The 22,500-nt window shown below is 37.2% G+C and overlaps 1 protein-coding gene across 4 annotated transcripts in view; it reads right to left on the bottom strand.

Annotated features, from left to right (window-relative positions):
• Nucleotides 1-22,500, bottom strand: part of LOC136831187 (uncharacterized) — a 238,456-nt gene that overhangs the window by 186,169 nt on the left and 29,787 nt on the right. The gene's annotated exons all lie outside the window — the stretch shown is intronic.

Below are 22,500 nucleotides of genomic sequence, written 5' to 3'. Positions count from 1 at the left end.
TTCCCACCCTCCCCCCCAACCCCCAACACCTGCTCCATTCGACAGCAGTCGACTAATCGGCTACAATAGTTCAGACCAGTCGTAGGGAGAGTCCTCGAGTACCTGTCCGGAACATCCTTCCACATACCGGCCAAGTCCCTTTAATTTTCGATAGGGTCCCCTTTGCAAACCAGATCGAGCAACCAGTGCTCCCAATTGATGTACTGATGGTCAGTGTCGTTAGCGTACATCCTGTACGTGTAACGGACACCTGGATGGCAACACCGCCGAGATCAACTCCCTCTCCTACCCCTACCATCCCTCCTCCCCCCCTCCAGAAAGCAACACACGACGACACGAACAATTATGAAAAGCGACCGTACACTACCGTTCAATGTCCTTGCATTCCATATTCGCCGGGAACTGGAACCCTCGCTCGTCTCGTTTCAGAATGGCGCGGTCAGATTTCAAAACGCTTCGGCCCGCAGCGTACCACCCCCCCAACAGCAGAACGGCGGTTGCTCCTCGCTGCTGCTGCTGCTGCTGCTGCCAAGCCGCTGCGGCGAGAGGTGCCGACTACCTAAATATAATCTGTCTACTTCAACGTGTAGAAATGACCATCTGCAGAGAAGGACAGCTGCTTCTTCGGAGAGCAAAACCGAGAAGATCTGAGAGATACGCCAGTGACCAAGGTCCTCCTCCTCTCCCTCCTCCCCCTCCTCCTCCTCCCGGCCCAGCTCGGGAGGATGCGAGCATTAGCTCGGATATGTAAAATGTTGGCTAGCAGAGGGCTCGGGTCTTATGTCAACGCCCGGCTCTCACAATTCCAAAAGCAAATAGGGGCTGGGGAGCGAGGTGTAATCAAACACACACACACGCACAAAGGAAGCCGGAAAATGGGAGGAATGAGGAGAGGGAAGGAAAAACAGAGAGAGAGAGAGTGAGAGATAAAGGAAAGAAGACGGGGAGTAAAGTAGATAAGAGCCCGGGGGAATAAGCAGTTGAATAATATCAACGCTAGGGGAAAGAGAATCGACGGAAACAGAGCGAGGATAAGTTTCACTTCACTTCTGTTTGCCTAATCCTAACACTGCTGCTACAAGGCGTATCCTCTCTGAGAAAAAACGCAGAATCGCCCTAATGAAGTCTAATTATTATTCTGGGTCCTGGCTAATATACCTCGAGCGCGCATTAGATTTAACCTAGATTCCTCATTCTTTAACGACGTGATTCCGCACGGAAATTCGTATTTACCATGAAATAAATCATTCGGTGCTGTCGTTAGATTAACGAGGCCTTTAATCCAGCATTCCGCAAAGGGCAGTCGTATACGTGAAGCTTCCATACCTGAGCAACTAATTGCAAACCAGGTAATTAAAACTATATTAAACTGTAAGGAAGACGACGAGTCAGGGCGACAGAGAAACGAACAAAAACGCACAGACACTTGCGTCCAGCTCTGCTGACAAAGAAATAATCTTACCACGGGCAAAAGTCAACATACTTGCGTCCGCGGGGTAAATGATATTTGGTCTTGGCTTCAGTAATCTCCCTTTACAACTCGCACACGTGTCCTTGCGGACGCTTACTTACTTACTTACTTACTTGTCCGCCGCCAGATGGGATCTATAGGTAGAAATGTATGGTCGTTAAAGGGTACGGCAGAACAGGTATTAAAGAGCGTCCTTGATGTTACAGTTTTATGAGGGCGAACGGCAGTTAGTCAGGAGATGAACGATCTTCCAGCGAAGCTGCAGATATTTGGCTGATGTGAATACCATTATTGTACACGCTGACAAGCTGTGTGTGTTTGTGCGTTTGTGCGTACCTTTCAGTTTTACTGAAGGGGCTCGCGGTGAAAAAATTTTATTCGTAGCTTCTTTTTTTATCATAAGCTCTTCGATAGAGGGTGATTTCAGACATGAACCTATATATATATATATATATATATATATATATATATATATATAAATATATATATATATATATATATATATATATAAGTAGGATATATACATATGTATATAAATATATAATATAGGTTATATATATATATGGATATAAATGTATACTGTACATACCACTCTCTGGGGACAGACCTGAATGAGCTACATGGGCTGGACCAAATGTATACTGTAGTAGCCACTCCTTTTACCTTTCCAAATTCCTTTTTCAAAATAATAACCAAATTGTTAGAAGAATGGGAAGTTAAAGAGATCATCCGTCGCTCCTTCACTTTCTCTCTCTCTCTCTCTCTCTCTCTCTCTTAGACACACTTTTACAGTGTATGTTAATAGCTAGATTTTTTTTACTGTAAATGAATACACGAATAAAAAATACACAACATAAGAATGGAAGCTTTCATTTAAAGTTTATATAAGTATGTATGTATGTATGTATATATATACATATACAGTATATATACATATATATATAATATGTATACTCGTATATACTTATATACATGTATATATTAAATATATATATATATATATATATATATATATATATATATATATATATATATATATATATATATATATATATATATATATATATATACAGTACATATATATATATATATACACACATATATATATATATATATATATATATATATATATATATATATATATATATATATATATACATATATACATGTATTATATATATGTATATATATATATATATATATATATATATATATATATATATATATAGATATATAGAGAGAGAGAGAGAGAGAGAGAGAGAGAGAGAGAGAGAGAGAGAGAGGATCGTACGATTAAGCAATTATACTTTCCAACCTTCGTGACATCCGTAAAACCTATCAAGGTGATATCGTTTCTTGACTCAGGTGTGAAATGGCTATTTTTATCTCAGCATCGGTTTCAAGGGCAAATCTAAACCCTTCCCCACCCTCTCTCTCTCTCTCTCTCTCTCTCTCTCTCTCTCTTTTCATATGAGATACCAATTATCCCTTTTAAGAGGTCTGCTGGGATAAACTGGGATAAAATTATTGGACGCCGGAGATAAGGTCGGGCAAGTCGGCCCTATCCAAAATTAGAGCCGGGTCTCTGTGGATAAACCCGTTACGGGTTTGACCACCCAAAATGGGTTTGTTTAAAAAAAGAGAGGAGGAAGAAGAAGAAAACTTGATAAGACTCCGTCAGTAAATTGCTTGACGAAAATATCAGAAGATTAAGTAAATATGGTGTGAATATAAATAAATAAGGGGACAGCTTCTCTAGATATTGGTGAAAAATGTGCTGTGCTCATTAAATTTATTTATACTATTGCTATTACTAAATAGGCGAGCTTGGATTACTTAAAATAGTGTATTGGTAAAACTACGTCATCCTGATATTAAGACTCTGAAAGCTTTTAAGAAATTATTTATACCTAACCTTATGTGAATACAAGGAAAACTATTTTACCTTCATAGGGGATAATTAGTAGAAGCACATCACCATAATTTATACTGTATGTATTTAAAATAATAATAATTTTTCCACAGTGAAGCCCCTTCTAACTGTATCATAAACGCCTGACGTTATTCACGGAAATTGCAACTGTCCATAAAACAAACCCTACGATCCTCTCGCAACCGCTTCTCCTAATTTGCGCAAATCATAGCATGGCGTGCTCGTCAGCCAATCAGCGGACAAGTTCGCCCGCTGACGTCACGGCGTATCGGCCCGAGCGATCGGATAATGTTTACCCTCCAGCCGCCCAAACTCATGCCTATACAAAACGAGACGCTACGGCAACACACTCGCGAGCATGCGCACCGGCCTCAAATCTACACGCCACTCAAGGCTGTCATCACTTAGGACTGGTTCCTAGCAGCGAGATTTCTCTTACGCTTCAAGACGAAATTCTTGTCTTTTCGGTATTTCCCACTACCTTCTCTTGTGTTTTAATATTTAATATTTATTCATTAATTTGTTAATTTATCTGTTTTTCCAACAACTGACCTCTTCTTTCTTTATTTCTTATTGCCTTCTATTGTTTCTTTCGAACGAACGCCATATTCTTTGGAAGCTTGAATTTCAAGTCAGTGGCCCCCTTCGTAGGCTTGTTCCATATATATATAGTGTTCTTCATCTTCTGAATAATAATAATAATGTTAATAATAATAATCAAAACGCTTGACGCTTGTACTTTTTACTTTGACAATAGAATTTCATATAACTCACTGGAATTTGTTTATTTTTCTTTAGTTATGATATAATGGTTCCACTTTGGGCAGTTTTTTTGGCATATTGCGTATACAATTAGATAATTAAGTCTTCTTTCAGTGAAGGTTAACGGTCATACTGCCACCAGCTGTGGGTATATATATATATATATATATATATATATATATATATATATATATAAAGAATCTACTGGTTACATTTTACCAGATACGTACATACATAAAACATATTTACATACACACATACATACATATACATATTACCTCATACGTGCAGTAGATTACCTTGCAAAAAAAAAAATTTCGAATTTGCCAATAAAATCCCACGACGAAAGTATTGCATAACTTCCCATAAATCACTGGCAACAGCTGGCTGCTGCCAACAGCTATACACAACTGCGCACGGAATGGCAGGCAGGCAGGCGACCGAGGAAAAAGGCCCACCGAAACCCCATTCAAGGTTAATTGAATAAAAATCGCACGGACTAATTCGCCGGGCTGCACTGATGAACCTTTGTGATAGGTCGCTTCCAATCCACCCGGCTGTCCGAATATTGAAGTGTTATCTCCGGCGATCCGGTCCCCCCTCAAAAAAAAAATCGTGAAGCGGCAATCCTGAATTTGGCCAGAGAGACGGGAACTTCCCAGCCACATCCCGTCAGCCTTCAGAAGCAATCCGTCTTCATCACTGGAGAAAAGGAATATTTTTTGGCCGGGAAAATAATTTCACTCGGCTGGGCCGATGGTGGTGGTGGTGCTATGCACGCGGGCTCACACAGTGGTACTGGGGAGATAGAGACCAACCGACCAACTAACTCTCTCTCTCTCTCTCTCTCTCTCTCTCTCTCTCCTTTTTGTTCCTTTTGTACGGAGCAGCAGTATTCTTTTTTTAAGACCTTTCCACACTCTCTGGAGCAGACTTTCTTTTCTTCTGAAGTAAAGGGTGTACTTCCTACTCCTGTAAAAGTTCGGGGTTCAGCATTTCTTCCGGGAAATTGTTGCAGTAACGCAACGGCAGCAGGAATAATAATAATAATAATAATAATAATAATAATAGCATGAAAAACAAGGAATAATAATTATCATTAATGTATGATAAACATATTTAAAAATGACTGCAGGATAAATGATAACATGAACACACAAGGAATAATGAAAATCATCATCAATGTATGATAAACAATCATACTTAACACTGACTGCGGGATAAATTATATTATGAAAACCCAGGGAATAATAATAATTATTATCAATGTATGATGAACTATCGAACTCAAAGCTATGCGGAATAATGAAAATCATCATCAATGTTTGATAAACAATCTTAATTAAAGATGATTGTAAGATAACTAATATCATGAAAACCCAAGGAATAATAATAATTATCATCAACGTATGATAAACAGTCATCCTCTAAGATATAAGGGGGAAAAAAAAGGTAAGAGTATGAACACGAATTTGTAATAATTACAACAATATTAAGCCTTTTCGAAAACTCCCATTTTCCTTTCTCAGAAAGAATGGAACGAATTAAAAGAAATGAATTAGGCACCATTTATATGCCAGGCAGGTAGGCAAGCCCCCAATCTCGTGGTAAGTGGCCGCCTTCTTAAGGCGAAAAAACCACCCATTAAAATGATCTTAGTAATCATAAATGGACATCAAGGTTTAGGAAGGAAAGACGATTCTTAAAAGTTTGTTTATCTCATCAAGGCATCACCAAACCTCGACTTTCGAAGGATTATCTATGGCGCATCACTATACTGTGGCCGGGAATAGTAAAAACCCACAATTTTGTGACTGGAAAAATATAGCTTTACACTTATACATTATTGTGGATTTTTACGTTTTTTTTTGAAGGATTGCTTTACCTTGCACTAATTTTATTATTATTGACAACGCCTTTCCAAACACAATTGAGAGCATTCGAACTCAAGGCTAGACCAACATTTCTTGAATGCCAGGCTAATACTTCACTATTACCCAACCTACATAAAGTTAGAGGGGAAAATAATATGGACACTCGGAATCTACAAACTAACCTACGAAAGAAGGGTTGAGGTTATAACCTTTTACTATGGAAAAGGCTCTGGGCATCATAATATAAACCTAAGAAAGAAAGTTTAATAAAGAAAGGGCTTTGGGCATCACAACATGAACCTGCAAAAGAAAGTTTGATAAAGAAAGGGCTCTGGGCATCACATCATCAAAATACGAAAGAAAGTTTGATAAAGAAAGGGCACTGGGCATCACATCATCAACCTACGAAAGAAAGTTTGATAAAGAAAGGGCTCTGGGCATCACAACATCAACCTACGAAAGAAAGTTTGATGACGAAAGGGCTCTGGGTATCACAACATCAACTTACGAAAGAAAGTTTATAAAGAAAGGGATGTGGGTATCACAGTATCAACCTACGAAAGAAAGTTTATAAAGAAAGGGATGTGGGTATCACAACATCAACCTACTACAGAAATTTAACAAAGAAAGGGATCTGGGCACCACAACATCAACCCACGAAAGAAAGTTTAATAAAAAAAAAAATGGCTCTGGGCACCAAAAATCCTCTTCTTACGAGAATAATACCCTATAGAACGCGTTCCGTGAACTAAATATGGAAATATTACTTGATAACAAATAAATACAAAGCAGAAGTCTCGACGGAAACCTCGCGCGTTGACAAAACAAATATGAAAAGAAGAAAAATAGTCCACAATGCTCGTCTCGAATCCAGTTGCAGTGACAAAGTACTCTCTACCCTCCAGGATGCTTTAATGGAGGGAGGTGGAGGTGGAGAGGATGCTGGGAGGAGGAGGAGGAGGGAGGAGGAGAGAGGGAGTAAGGCAGAAGGTAAAAGAATGAAGGAGGGGCTGCAACAAAGCAAGACAAAGGGCATGAATATAAAGTAGGACGAGAGAGAGAGAGAGAGAGAGAGAGAGAGAGAGAGAGAGAGCAATCACCGGTAATAGAAAAAACCTACAGTGTCCCGCGGTTTTGGTAAATACAGGAAAATGACCAAAATCCTTGGGTTGGCCCCGACAGGATTATTGCAAAAGACAGGTGGGGGGAAAGAAAGGGGGGGGGGGCGGGGGAGGAGGACTTCAATTCATGGGAGGGTTGGATTTGCCCTTATGGTTGGGGAGGGGAGGGTTAGGGGGACACGAACCTATGATTTGACATTGTTCCAGTTCATGGAATCCAGGAGACAGTTCTGGACGGCAAGGTCGCTCCAGAGTTGAATATCCGGTCAACGTAACTCGGAAGGGAGAGTCGATCGATTTTCGTTTCCTTTGTATACACAAAGATACAACCAAATGATTTTTTTTCCCCTTAGGGAGGAGAGTGCGGTCAGTGAACCGCCTGCGGCGCGCTGTAGGCATTACTTAAGGTTCTTTGCAGCGTTCTTCGGACCCTGAATGCAACCCTTTCATTCCTTTTACTGTACCTCCGTTCATATTCTCTTTCTTCCGTCTGACTTTCCTCAAACCTCTCCTAACAATCGTTTCATAGTGCAAGTTACGACTTTCAAACCTTCTTTCTCAATTTCCGTTTCAGCGCTGAATGACCTTACAGGTTCCAGCGGTTGGCCTTTGGCCTCAATGCTAAATTCTATTCAAATGGTTAAAATAACCAAGGATAAAAAAAAGCAGTTGCCAGCTGGTCATTCTCTTCGTGATTCGAATCACGATGGCATATAATGTTTCGATCAGCGAGATTGTCCATCATTCCACAACTGGAATGGAAAGTAACTTCCATTAAGGGTAGACTCGTTTTAATATTGTCCTTATCAAAACATCGCAGACTTAGCATTCAACCCGTCAAATGCATTATGGAAGGCAGATGATTAAGCCTGTCACAATTATCATTTGTTTATTCTTCACCATCGATTAGAATATAGAATTTAACCCAAAGATCAAACTAAGTTGGGACCTATGAAGTCATTCAGAGCTGAAACTCAAATTGACTGTAAAAAGGTTTGAAAGGTGTAAAAAAGAGACTACAAACGGAGGTTCGGTAAAAGGAATGAAAGGGGTTGCAGCTAGGGGCCGAAGGGACGCTACAAAGAACCTTAAGTAACGCCTACAGCGCACCGCATGCGGTGCACTGACGGCACTAACCCCCTACGGAATTCTTTGCGATCAGTCCGCCTCAGAAAAATTCCTAATTAGACTTCTCTCACGATTTTTGGAATTTTGAAACCCACCAAATGCTTGGTAAGCCATTCGTCAAAATCAACCTTTTCAATGTAAGTGGATTTATTTTCGGTGTGGAAAATTTTCACCCAAAACAAACACAATACATCTGTTTTTGTTTGTCAGATAAATATAAGCTTTCATATATCGTATGCCAATGATCCATCGACTAATATATGAAGATAGCGAGCAGGTTTTTCAACAGCCAGAAATACTTCACAATAAACACAATTCATACTAAAGTTATTTATACTTTTACCAAAGTTTATTCATGCTTTTATATTTATATATTTTTTTATTATGGGTACTGTCGATATATCATACAATATCTTCCATTCCCAGATATGCGAGGAAGATTAGAAACTTTCCGATTAACAAAATAAAAAAAAAAAAGCTCCGAAGTTTCTTCGGCGCAGTCGAGTTTTCTGCACAGCGCATAACCAAGGCCACCGAAAATAGATCTATCTTTAGGTGGTCTCGGTCTAATGCTGTATGAGCCGCGGCCCATGAAACACTCAGCCGCCCGTGGTGGCCTATGTTGTTGCGTTGCCAGAAGCACGATTATGACCAACTTTAACCTTGAATAAAATAAAAACTATTGAGGCTAGAGGGCTGAAATTTGGTATGTAAGATGATTGGAAGGTGGATGATCGACATAATAATTTGCAGCCCTCTAGCCTCAGTAGTTTTTAAGATATTACGCCATTTCGGAGTTAACAGCTGTACTGGAGGAATTAATATTAACTGCTGTGACCATAACACAGGTGCAGCAGTTAATAATGTATTTAACTGTATTTAATCTATTTTACTTTCCTATAGTAAGTATGTAACAAGCACTCGTGACGTAACAGGAAGCGGCCGGTTTACCAGCTATTCAGAGAATTTACAACTTAATGGTTTACATTAAGTGAACATCGAAGGTTAATGGCTCTAATGGTGCGTTAATGGTGGGCTGCATTAGACGTGTTAAAAATGAGATGTTTTTATATCGTGTAGGTTATTTTCATATAGATTTATCTATCTATCTATATATATATATACATATATTTATATATATATTAAATATTAATACAAATATATATGTTACCGATATACATTAATATATATATATATATATATATATATATATATATATATATATATATATATATATATATATATATATATATATATAACTGAATCACGAAAATATGGAACGTGATGAATATATAAATAAGGGCAAATGCCACGAAGGAAAGGAGACTGCTAGGTAAAGGACAGCAAGTCGAAAGGCCTGGCACCACTCCGTTGTTTCACTTTCCTTCGTGACATTTGCCTATATATATAATATATACATATACATATACATATAAATGTGTTTCTGTGTAAACTGTGGTCACAATATGTGGCCATGAAAAAAAAATATATACAGTATAGATAACCACGTAATTATGCACGCACGTAAGTGCGTAGGCATCAACGACTCGCCTACAAAAAATAACGCGCGTGCAAACGAGCGAATAACGGCGCATAATTACAATCCGGTCTATCTACAGCGACCCTCCAACAAACAACTGAATAAATAAACAGCCGGAAGTCTATCGCTGTGAGGAACCAGTGGCTGAATGACTGATCGAATCACGATGATGACTGAATAGTCCCAGGCATTCCACAGCCGTTGTATTGCTGTTTTCTGTGTGATATTAATAATTCATCCAACAGATATAAAAAATAGTTGGGCTTCACATGATAAATTTAGGTAAATTTTAAAAACTTCATTTGTCAAATTTTAATTTAAGTCATATGTCCCCACAAAGCCGTTGTCTTGCAGTGTTCTCAATGTGATATTAATACTTCATGTAACAGATAAAAAAAAAACAGTTGGGCTTCACATGATGAATTTAGGTAAATTTTTTACATTAAATTTATGAAATTTTAACTCAATTCATGTTCTCAATGTGATATTAATACTTCATCCAACAGTTAAAAAAATAGTTGGGCTTCACAAGATAAATTTACGTATTTTTATTTCATTTATCAAATTTTAACTCAATTCATATATCTCCGTTTGATAAATTTACGTAATTTTTTAAAATTTCATTTATTCTGGTTTTAACTCAAGTCATATTTCACTACAATACTTTGCGAATCACAGTTCTACTATTTCACAATCCTTTGTCCCGACGTCAGTACAGTGCACTTGTCATAGTTTAGAAATTGCTATCTTACTTTTTAAGTGTTTTTTTATGCCTAACCCAACTTAAACTGCAATATGCGCTGAGCAAATTGTAGCAGCTGAAACATACTGCAAGACAACTCCATCAAGTTACTTTATAAAGGACGGGAAAAACGTAACAAATAAGCAACACTAAACAGAATACACTGAATAAGTATTTATAACACCCGTGACTCATAGCTGGAAATATCTGGCCTTAATGCCTTGAGTCAGGTCTCACGCTGTTATGTAAATGCTTTAAAAATAACGCTGTTTACACACCTCCCAAACACACACACACACACACACACACACACACACACACACACAGGATGTTAACTGTATATCAGCCGAGAGCGCAAATTTTAAATATGAAGAACCTTGTTTCCGGATGACAAACATGTCATTTGTCTTGGGTATGTAGCGGAGTCGATTTTAAACAAGTAAAAAAATGTGCCGAAGTTTCTTTGCGCAATCGAGCTTTCTGTACAGCGTATAATCAAGGCCATCGAAAATGAATCTATCTTTCAGTGGTCTCGGTATAATGCCGTATGAGCCGCGGCCCATGAATCTTTAACCACGGCCCGGTGGTGGTATGTCCTATATCGTTGCCAGATGCACGACTATGGCTAACTTTAATATTAAATAAAGTAAAAACTACTAAGGCTAGAGGGCTGCAATTTGGTATGTTTGATGATTGGAGGGCGGATGATCAACGTGCCAATTTGCAGCCCTCTAGCCTCAGCAGTTTTTAAGCTCTGAGGGCGGACAGAATAGTGTGCGGACGGACAGACAAAACCGGCACAATAGTTTTCCTTTACAGAAAACTAACTAGTAATGTTGTTCACAGGGAAAAACGGTTTCATGAAATTGAACGTGGTGATTGGGTAGACCTATAGGCTAATAACAATCGGTTGGCCTAAACAGGGTATTATTATTATTATTATTATTATTATTCAGAAGATGAACCCTATTCATATGGAACAGGCCCAAGAGGGACACAGACTTGAAATTCAGACTTCCAAAGGATATGATGTTCAATTGAAAGAAATTACAGATAGCACGAAATAAAGAAGAGAAGAGTTATTACAAAAACGGATAAATTTAAAAATCAATAAATAAATATACAAAAATCTTAATGCAGTATTAAAAGTACAAGGAGGATTGTCGTACGGTAGTGAAGTACTGATGCCAGTATTAGTATGCTTGTCTAATGGAGAAAGAATAAAAATATTGATCAGAATCGAACAGACATACGGACAGAGGATTCTCGACAGATACAAACTGGAAAAAACTAGTAACAATACTGAGGAAGAATCAAAACAGTGACACCATTAAAATGATGATGTAATTCGACCGTGAAAAACGCAGAAACACTATATTTGTGATGGAATCCGGAAACAAAAACTGTTAATGGTGTACATAAAACACAGTTGGAGGTGTACAACAAACACAGTTGTAGGTGTACAACCGTACAACAAACACGGTTGAATCTATACAACCATAGTTGAAGATATGCAACAAACAGTTGTAGGTATACAACAAACACATTTGAGGGTATACAACAAACACAGTTGAAGGTATTCAACAAATACATTTGAGAGTATACAACAAACACAGTTGAACGTATACAACAAACACATTTCAAGCCATACAACAAACACATTTGAAGGTATACAACAAACACAATTGAAGGATAAAAGAAAGCTGAAAGTATACAACAAACACATTTGAGGGTATACAACAAACACAGTGGAATGCATACAACAAACACATTTCAAGGCACACACAAACACATTTGAAGGTATACAACAAACACAACTGAAGGATAAAACAAAGCTGAAAGTAGACAACAAACACATTTGAGGGTACACAACAAACACAGTGGAATGTATACAACAAACACATTTCAAGGCATACGACAAACACAAAGGAAGGTACACAACAAACACAGCTGAAGGTACACAACAAACCCAGCTGAAAGTACAAAACAAACACAACTGAAAGTACACAACAAACACACTTAAAGACATACTCGTAAATACAAAAAAAAAAAAAAAAAAAAAAAAAAAAATTGAAAACCTAATTGGCGCAGCAACGACAGGAATTAATGACCAGGGGGAAACGAAGTTAATGGCACTGTTAAAAAGACTCCTAGGAAGCGCACACTCAATGGAATTCGCAACAGTTAGCAAGAGCCGGAAGTGTTTGAAGTAAATAACCATAACTCCTTCTCACTTGACATCAATAGAAAACGTCTTCCAATTAATCCTTTCGAGAGAACTTTCTACGCTGGTATTCTCCAGTTTAATTGGTCGTAACGCTCCCTGTAAGTGCGGGAGAGAGAGAGAGAGAGAGAGAGAGAGAGAGAGAGAGAGAGAGAGAGAGAGAGAGAGAGAGAGTTGAGGCTACTATGTTTTTCACATTACTGTTCCTAAATGTTACATTTTGTATTGACACGTCTAGTGCGTGCACGAGAGAGAGAGAGAGAGAATGCAAGTTATATATAACAGTTATATTTATGTTCCTGAGAGAGAGAGAGAGAGAGAGAGAGAGAGAGAGAGAGAGAGAGAGAGAGAGAGAGAGAGAGAGAGAATGCAAGTTATATATAACAGTTACATTTATATTCCTGAGAGAGAGAGAGAGAGAGAGAGAGAGAGAGAGAGAGAGAGAGAGAGAGAGAGAGAGAGAGAGAGAGAGAGACATCGTACGAAAAATCTTGTAACCGTTGTAATACGTATTCTAATTATATAGAATATTATTCCTAATTAACATAAATTACACGAGTTTCTTAAAGTGAAATTTAATGCTATATTAATATTGTAACACTTCTATAGTTGGGATTGGAAATAAAATATAGAATTTAGGCCAAAGGACAAGCGCCGGCACCTATGAGGTCATTCAGCGCTGAGAGGGAAACTGACAGAAAAAAGTCTGCAAGGTGTAATGAAACAATTGTTCGAAGAGGGTGGAAAGTCATACGGAAGAAAGAGAATATGAACGGAGGTACAGTTAAAGGGAATGAAAGAGGCTGCAGCTACGGGACGAAGGGACGCCGCAAAGGACCTTAAGTAATGCCTACAGTGCACCACGTGAGGTGCACTGACGCCCGCCCCCCCATACGGGATACTTCTTTCTCAATGTATATTACGACAATAGTTCAATTTCCCCCTCTCATGGCACCCTTATCGCCAAGTCAATTACGCAATTGACGCCATGAACAGATATTTGTCTGTCACGCTATAAAAGGCTTAACAATTTAATCTCATAAGGGGTAATTCTGTACGCCTCCCAAACGCACTCCATACCAATGGTTCATCCAAAAAAAAAAAAAAAAAAGCATTACCATTAATTTTACCTGATACTAAAATCCTGTGCATTTCTAAGAAACTCGTCTTAGAAGGGGATAATAAAAATTATTTTCTTTTATTTGTCACTCGTTATCTCGTTCTTCATGTGCTCAAATCGGTTTCTTAATATAAAGTTGGAAAAAATAATAAAATGCAAGACAGGAGAAACAAAGCTCCCTTTTTTTTTATTCAATAGCTCGTGATTCATGTACAGGAATCAGCTACGTAATCCGGAAGTGGGAAAAAATAATAAAATTCAAGACAGGAGTCTGTTAATCTACCAAAGTAATTACATAGTAAGATATTAATAAATAAAAAAGGGAATTTTTAAGAAATAATGCAGTAAACAGGGGAACAACACCACTGAAGAAAGAGGGAGTTTGCAAGAAAAGAAACACTAAACAGGGGAACCAAACCACTGAAGAAAGAGGGAATTTGCAAGAAAAGAAACCTTAAACAGGGGATTAACACCACTGAAGAAAGAGGGAATTTGCGAGAACAGAAACACTAAACAGGGGAACAACACCACTGAAGAAAGAGGGAATTTGCAAGAAAAGAAACAGTAAGCAGGGGAACAACACCACTGAAGAAAGAGGGAATTTGAAAGAAAAGAAACAGTAAGCAGGGGAACAACACCACTGAAGAAAGAGGGAATTTGAAAGAAAAGAAACAGTAAGCAGGGGAACAACACCACTGAAGAAAGAGGGAATTTGCAAGAGCAGAAACACTAAATAGGGGAACAACACCACTGAAGAAAGAGGGAATTTGCAAGAAAAGAAACACTAAACAGGGGAACAACACCACTGAAGAAAGAGGGAATTTGCAAGAACAGAAACACTAAACAGGGGAACCAAACCACTGAAGAAAGAGGGAATTTGCAAGAAAAGAAACACTAAACAGGGGAACAACACCACTGAAGAAAGAGGGAATTAGCAAGAAAATAAACATTAAACAGGGGAACAACACCACCGAAGAAACGCGTGGGAATACAGACGAATGACGTCACGATAATTCCAACGATGCCTACCCTCATGACGCGTCTCACACTTAAGACACTTCGGTCATTCACCAGACGTCAATATTACGTCAATAAGTCGAGGAAGTCGCGAGAAGGAGAAGGAGAAGAAGAAGGAGGAGAAGAAGAAGAGGGAGAAGAATGAGAAGGAGAAACTCGAGGTGGGAAAAACAAAGACCGCCTCGCAGACTCGAGTCCTCTTCAGCCTCCAAGTCATTCTTACTATTTTTTTTTTATTCTTTCAGTTTTTTATCTCGAGTGTAAAGAAACTGTAATCTCTGACAATCTGGCCTTTGTGAGATGGAGAGCGTCTCGTATAAGAAGTATCTCGAATTTTGATTTTCTTATTTATTAGGACGATCCAGAATTACCAAAAAGAAAAATAAGACACAAAACAAAAAACATTCGTTTATATTATTTTCTTCCAGTTTTTATCTCACGAGGAAAAATGTAATCTCTAACAATCTGGCCATTGTGAGGCGGAAAGCTTCTATCAGAAGTATGTAGCATTTTGATTTTCTTATTTATTAGGACGATCCAGAATTAACAAAAAGAAAAATAAGACAAAAAACAAAAACACATTTGTTTACATAATTTTTTCCTTTCATTTTCTTAACCCACAGGTAAAGAAATTTGTAATCTCTGACAATCTGGCCTTTCTGAGTATTGATTTTCTTTTTCGTTAAGAAGATCCAGAAATAATAAAAACAAAAATAAGACAATGGCAAAAATACAGATTTGAATCTCGAGATTCATAAGAGTGATTTCAAACGGATTAAATCACAGATTTTAAACGTGGACTGGATGGCAGATTTGATTCTCAAAAATACAGAAAACAAACGAAAACAAAAAAATCAGAGATTTCAACCTCCAGTTTCAGAGGGTGATTTCAATCTGATAAAATCACTCACTTTCAACCTGGACTAGATAGTAAATTTGAATCTCAAAAATACACAGAATTCAATCCCATACGATTTCGATAAATATGAATACAAAAAAAAATTTAATAATAAAAAAAATATTACAAAGCTGTGTGCATACACGCTCTCAAGACTCCCATCCCAAAAACATTGACATCAAAACCAACACATCTGATTCTCGAAACATTTCGATATTATGACATTAGAACCGTTTCGACCCCAAACATGAAAAATAATTCTCGACATCAAATTCTGACATTCTCTGGCCTGATTCGAGCGCTTTAAAACATATATGCAAATTATGTTTCGGTCAAACTGGTATAGCCTATATATTTTAATTGAAAGCACGACAACGTTTCCAGCGGCGTTCCGTTATACAGCGCTTGGGTTTGATCGAAAAATACTAAACTAGTTTTATATTAAAAAAGGAATCAACGGTAGGTTTTGATTTCCAGATTATTATTATTATTATTATTATTATTATTATTATTATTATTATTATTATTATTATTGAGAACATGAACCGCATTCATATGGAACAAGCCCACCACAGGGGCCATTGACTTGAAATTCAAGCTTCCAAAGAATATATTATTATTATTATTATTATTATTATTATTATTATTGAGAGCATGAACCGCATTCATATGGAACAAGCCCACCAAAGGGGCCACTGACTTGAAATTAAAGCTTCAAACAAAATGTTGTTCACTTGAAAGAACCAACAGAAGATAATAGGAAATACAGAAAGAAGAGATCAGTAATTAGGAAAGAAAAAGAAAATTAACAAATGAATAAATAAGTAGATAAAAATGTAAGTAAATTGGACTTTATATAGCTGCTTTTCGATCGCCAAAACTTTAGCTTTAGCTGTAGCTTAAGAACGCCGAAATGGACCAACAACTATTTAACCAACAGCCTTGGAAACACACGCGTTATCATTTTTTGACGTACAAACAACTCTTCGGCAACACAACAAAAAATGATCACGACGCAACAACATTCGACCACTTTATACGACCATGGCCAAATAGGCAGGTTAAATTACCCTGATTTGCGATAACAGAGAGAGAGAGAGAGAGAGAGAGAGAGAGAGAGAGAGAGAGAGAGAGAGAGAGAGAGAGAGAGTGTCTCCCAATTTCAGCAAGGTCGTGGAATCGGAAAGAGCCGGAGGTTTGTTACTAAAATGCACATCACGACGAGGTAAACAAAATGGAACCCTCACTGAATGCGAATGCTTTTTCTCTCTCCTTTAGGTGTGTGTGTGTGTGTGTGTGTGTGTGTGTGTGTGTGTGTGTGTGTGTGTGTCCAGCGGTTGTGTGTGTGTGTATGTATGTATGTGTATATATATATATATAATATATATATATATATATATATATATATATATATATATATATATATATATATATATATATATATATATATATATATATATATATATATACATAAACTTCAATATAAATAGTGACGTTTCTCATGCCAAGTAAGTCTGCTCCTATAACTTCAGAGCAGCAACCAAGGTAAAGAGAGAGAGAGAGAGAGATAGTGAGAGAGAGAGAGAGAGTTTATAAATGCCAGCTTCCAAACAAATTTAAGCTTTTTCAAAGAACTTGGAAAATAACTGAGAGAGAGAGAGAGAGAGAGAGAGAGAGAGAGAGAGAGAGAGAGAGAGAGAGAGAGAGAGAGAGAGAGAGTTCTTCAGCTGGAATCGGAAACAAATTTAAGCTTCTCCAAAGAACTTGGAAAATATCTGAAGAGAGAGAGAGAGAGAGAGAGAGAGAGAGAGAGAGAGAGAGAGAGAGAGAGAGAGAGAGAGAGAGAGAGAGTTTATAAGTACCAGCTTCCGAAACAAATTTAAGTTTCTCCAAAGAACATGGAAAATATCTGAGAGAGAGAGAGAGAGAGAGAGAGAGAGAGAGAGAGAGAGAGAGAGAGAGAGAGAGAGAGAGTTTATAAATGCCAGCTTCCGAAACAAATTTAAGCTTTTTCAAAGAACTTGGAAAATAACTGAGAGAGAGAGAGAGAGAGAGAGAGAGAGAGAGAGAGAGAGAGAGAGAGAGAGAGAGAGTTCACAAGCGCCAGCTTCCGAAACAAATTTAAGCTTTTTCAAAGAACTTGGAAAATAACTGAGAGAGAGAGAGAGAGAGAGAGAGAGAGAGAGAGAGAGAGAGAGAGAGAGAGAGAGAGAGAGTTATAAGTGCCAGCTTCCGAAACAAATTTAAGCTTCTTCAGAGAACTTTGAAAATATCTGAGAGAGAGAGAGAGAGAGAGAGAGAGAGAGAGAGAGAGAGAGAGAGAGAGAGAGAGAGAGAGAGTTTATAAGTACCAGCTTCCGAAGCAAATTTAAGCTTCTCCAAAGAACTTGGAAAATATCTGAGAGAGAGAGAGAGAGAGAGAGAGAGAGAGAGAGAGAGAGAGAGAGAGAGAGAGAGAGAGAGACCTGTGATAATGACTGCTGCTGCGGCTGTGGGCCATACTTGGGAAGGGGTCTTTAACCCAAGAAGCCTAACAACACACGGCATCTTATATAAACAAGAGGAAAATAGCGTCCCTTGGCCAAATTCTAACTTGTTGCTACGAGCAGTTCAGATGATTGCTTGGGAACCGGCCTACCCCCTTACACACACACACACACACACACACACACACACACACACACACACACACTCACACACACACACACACACACTTTTATGAGTGTTTTTTTTTATCTTAATGAATGAAACTCTTCTTCATTTATACTAAACTATCTGGAACTAATCTCAGCGAGTTCTTTCACATGCATTATTATTATTATTATTATTATTATTATTATTATTATTATTATTATTATTATTATTATTCGGAAGATGAACCCTATTCATACGGAATCAAGCCCACCACAGGGGCCACTGACTTGAAACTCAAGCTTCCAAAGAATATATTATTATTATTATTATTATTATTATTATTATTATTATTATTATTATTATTATTATTATTCAGAAGATGAACCCTATTCATACGGAATCAAGCCCACCACAGGGGCCACTGCCTTGAAACTCAAGCTTCCAAAGAATATGACGGTTTGCATTCCAAAGAAGTACTAGATGGTAATGGAAAATACAGAAATAGGGAACCACTTATTAGAAAAACAGATAAATTAACAAGTAAATAAATAGATAATAATGCCCACGACGTGTCCGTCCCGCCAAGCTGTCTCTAAATCGGGACACTTCGACTCAGCGTACAATTTGAGCCCAGTGTTTGGAATATCTCGACTGCATGTGATTCATGGCTGAACGCCTCATGATTTGGTCGTGAGTCTCATGGGAATGTGTCCTGGTCTAAGCATCTTACGTCGAGATTAGGTGGTTCGTGAGGATGTGTACGAGAAATTGTAAAATGTGTATATATATATATATATATATATATATATATATATATATATATATATATATATATATATATATATATATATATATATATATGTATATATATACATATATATATGCATATATAGGCCTATACAGTATATATATATATATATATATATGTATATATAATTATATAATACATATATATAAGTCTTTCTCTCTCTCTCTCTCTCATTACATCGCGCTCCCAAGGAAGTTAGAAACATCAACAAGTTAGATTTACCTTGTTTAGTAAATTCTCTCTCTCTCTCTCTCTCTCTCTCTCTCTCTCTCTCTCTCTCTCTCTCTTAACTTCCGCTGCTTTGTTTTAATTACGAGCTATTCCAAATCTGAATGACATCAGTTATCATTAAGGAAATTTAATACGAACAAATGACAGCGTCAATAAAGAACGTATTTGTCAACATCCCTCACTTATCTCCACGGCTTTCGAATCTCAATGCCTAACTACTGCTGCATCAGCCATGCTTAAAACTGCAAAAAAAAAAAAAAAAAAAACTCTCATTTCATTCATTTTTCTCATACCTTTTATTCAATGGTCGAATTACCTAACTTGTGAACCTGATGTTGGATGCCGGAATTTTAGGCTGAATTCAAACATGTAGTTAAACCAGTGGTTCTCAACCTGGGGGCGTCAGCAATTTCCAAGGGGGGGCTCGAGCCCTAGGGAAAATTTAAAAGCTCCCTAAATATATTCGTTATTCTCTTAACAAGAGTCGGCGTCAAGTATCTCACTAATTCATTCCCAAAAGAATAAAAACACCCCGTCTCTTAATCTTTTTTTTTTTATTTTTCTTTAAATCTGGGAGGGAATTTTACTCATAGATGTAAGGGGGGTGGAGGGGAGGACCAACTCTTAGAGGGGGCGTGGTAATAAAAAGGTTAAGAACCACTGAGTTAAACAGTTTCTTCATAAATGCATACATAAAGCTAGATAGCATTGTGTTTAATGTATACCGACATTAACTCATTTCTCTGAAGACTCACAAAATAACCTTTAAATTTCCAATTAATGTCATCTAATAAAGCAAAATTTAAAGTCGATTTGAATATAGAATTTAGGCCAAAGGCCAAGCACTGGAACCTATGAGGTCATTCAGCGCTGAAAGGGAAACTGAGAGTAAAAGGCTTGAAAGGTGTAACAGGAGGAAAACCTCAAAGCAGTTGCACTATGAATCAATTGTTAGAGAGGGTGGAAAGTCAGATGGAAGAAAGAGAAAATGAAAGGAGGTACAGTAAAAGGAACGAAAGGGGTTGCAGCTAGGAGCCGAAGGCACGCATGAGTAGGGGCTTATAGAGTATCATGGTCGCTAAGCCGAGTGAACGGAAGATGTACTTGGGTCCCAGTCTCTTAATGATTTATTTGTCGGGAGTAATCGCGTTCTTGATTGACAGGTGACTAATATGCTTCTCATTGTGTTCCTATACACGCCTTTCAAACCTCTCCTCTTCATTTGGGCATTCTAGGATAATCAGATTAAAATTATAGTGAATATTGACATATTTTAAAGAGCAGTTTATTTTATATATATATATATATATATATATATATATATATATAATATATATATATATATAAAATAAACACACACACATATATATACAAATTATATATATATATATATATATATATATATATATATATATGCATATATATATATGCATATGTATTATATATATACATATATATATTATATATGTATAGTATATGTATATATATATATATATATATATATATATATATATATATATATATATATATATAAATACATAATATATTTTACTATTACCACTGAAGGTCCGTTATAAAACTGAATCTCTCTCTCTCTCTCTCTCTCTCTCTCTCTCTCTCTCTCTCTCTCTCTCTCTCTCTCTCTCTCTCTCTTCCCTGCTTACTATTCGGCACAGACATTTAAGGGTACGGATTTTACAGATTTTCAGGCATCTCACGAAGGGCCTCGGCAGTGGTGATTTAATGGACCACCATAGCCTAATAATACTACCCATTACCAGCTCTCTCTCTCTCTCTCTCTCTCTCTCTCTCTCTCTCTCTCTCTCTTCAGTAAAGGGCAACAATTCTAATACTGATTTTCTGCCTTTGGTGAACAGCAGAAAAAAGTATTTTTAATAACCCCCCAAAAAAAAAGTAAATAATGCGCTGAAGCTTCCTCGGCGCAATCAGTTTTCTGTACAGCCGCTACAACGTGTAACCAAGGCCGCCGAAAATAGATCTATCTTTTGGTGGTCTCGGTATAATGCTGTGTGAGCCGCGTCCCATGAAACTTTAATCACGATCCGGTGGTGGCCTGTCCTACATCGTTGCCCGACTCACCAATGTGGCTAACTTTAACCTTAAATAAAATAAAAACTACTGAGGCTTTTGGGCTGCAATTTGGTATGTTTGATGACTGGAGGGTGGATGATCAACATACCAATTTGCAGCCCTCCAGCCTCAGTAGTTTTTAAGATCTGAGGGCGGACAGAAAAAGTGCGGACGGACAGACAAAGCCGGCACAATAGTTTTCTTTTGCAGAAAACTAAAAAATATAACATGAATCTTTAATGAATTACAGGAATGATAAAGAAATTGTCATACTAAAACTTACTACTGCCCAGTGTGCACTGGGCTAATTCATACTAAAACTAAATCTTCGCCTCTGAAAGAAAAGCAAATATTTTTTTTTTATCGAGAGAGGAATCACTTTGTTACACAGCTGTGACAATAATGGATGACGTCATATATATATATATTTATATATATATATATATATATATATATATAGATAGATAGATAGATATATATTACATATATATAACAGAATCTACTGACCACTTTTACCATATACCTATGTAATTGTAATAACCACAATGCCTTCTTTTACTTATTGAATTCTTCACACTTTGAATATGCACACCACTACTACAAAGCCTTAGATCCAAATGCAAGATCATGAAGTAATTCTGGTGATCGTAGCAGGGTTCGAACCCTCATCCAGAGTACAATATATAACAATATATATCAATATATATACATACATACATAAATAAGTATATATATGCATATGCATATTATATATACTGTATATATATATATATATATATATATATACGCAATCTACATAAACATACTCTAGATGTTCATACGCATATCGGCTGCATAATTTGAACTGTGAATAATACCGGAGGTAATGTCAGTGCAGGAACACACGAAATGGAAAGTAATTGTCGA

This window comes from Macrobrachium rosenbergii, chromosome 48 (assembly GCF_040412425.1).
Source record: "Macrobrachium rosenbergii isolate ZJJX-2024 chromosome 48, ASM4041242v1, whole genome shotgun sequence".
Classification (NCBI taxonomy): domain Eukaryota; kingdom Metazoa; phylum Arthropoda; class Malacostraca; order Decapoda; family Palaemonidae; genus Macrobrachium; species Macrobrachium rosenbergii.
The sequence above is the reverse complement of the archived record's forward strand: the minus strand, read 5'-3'. Positions and strand labels throughout refer to the sequence as shown.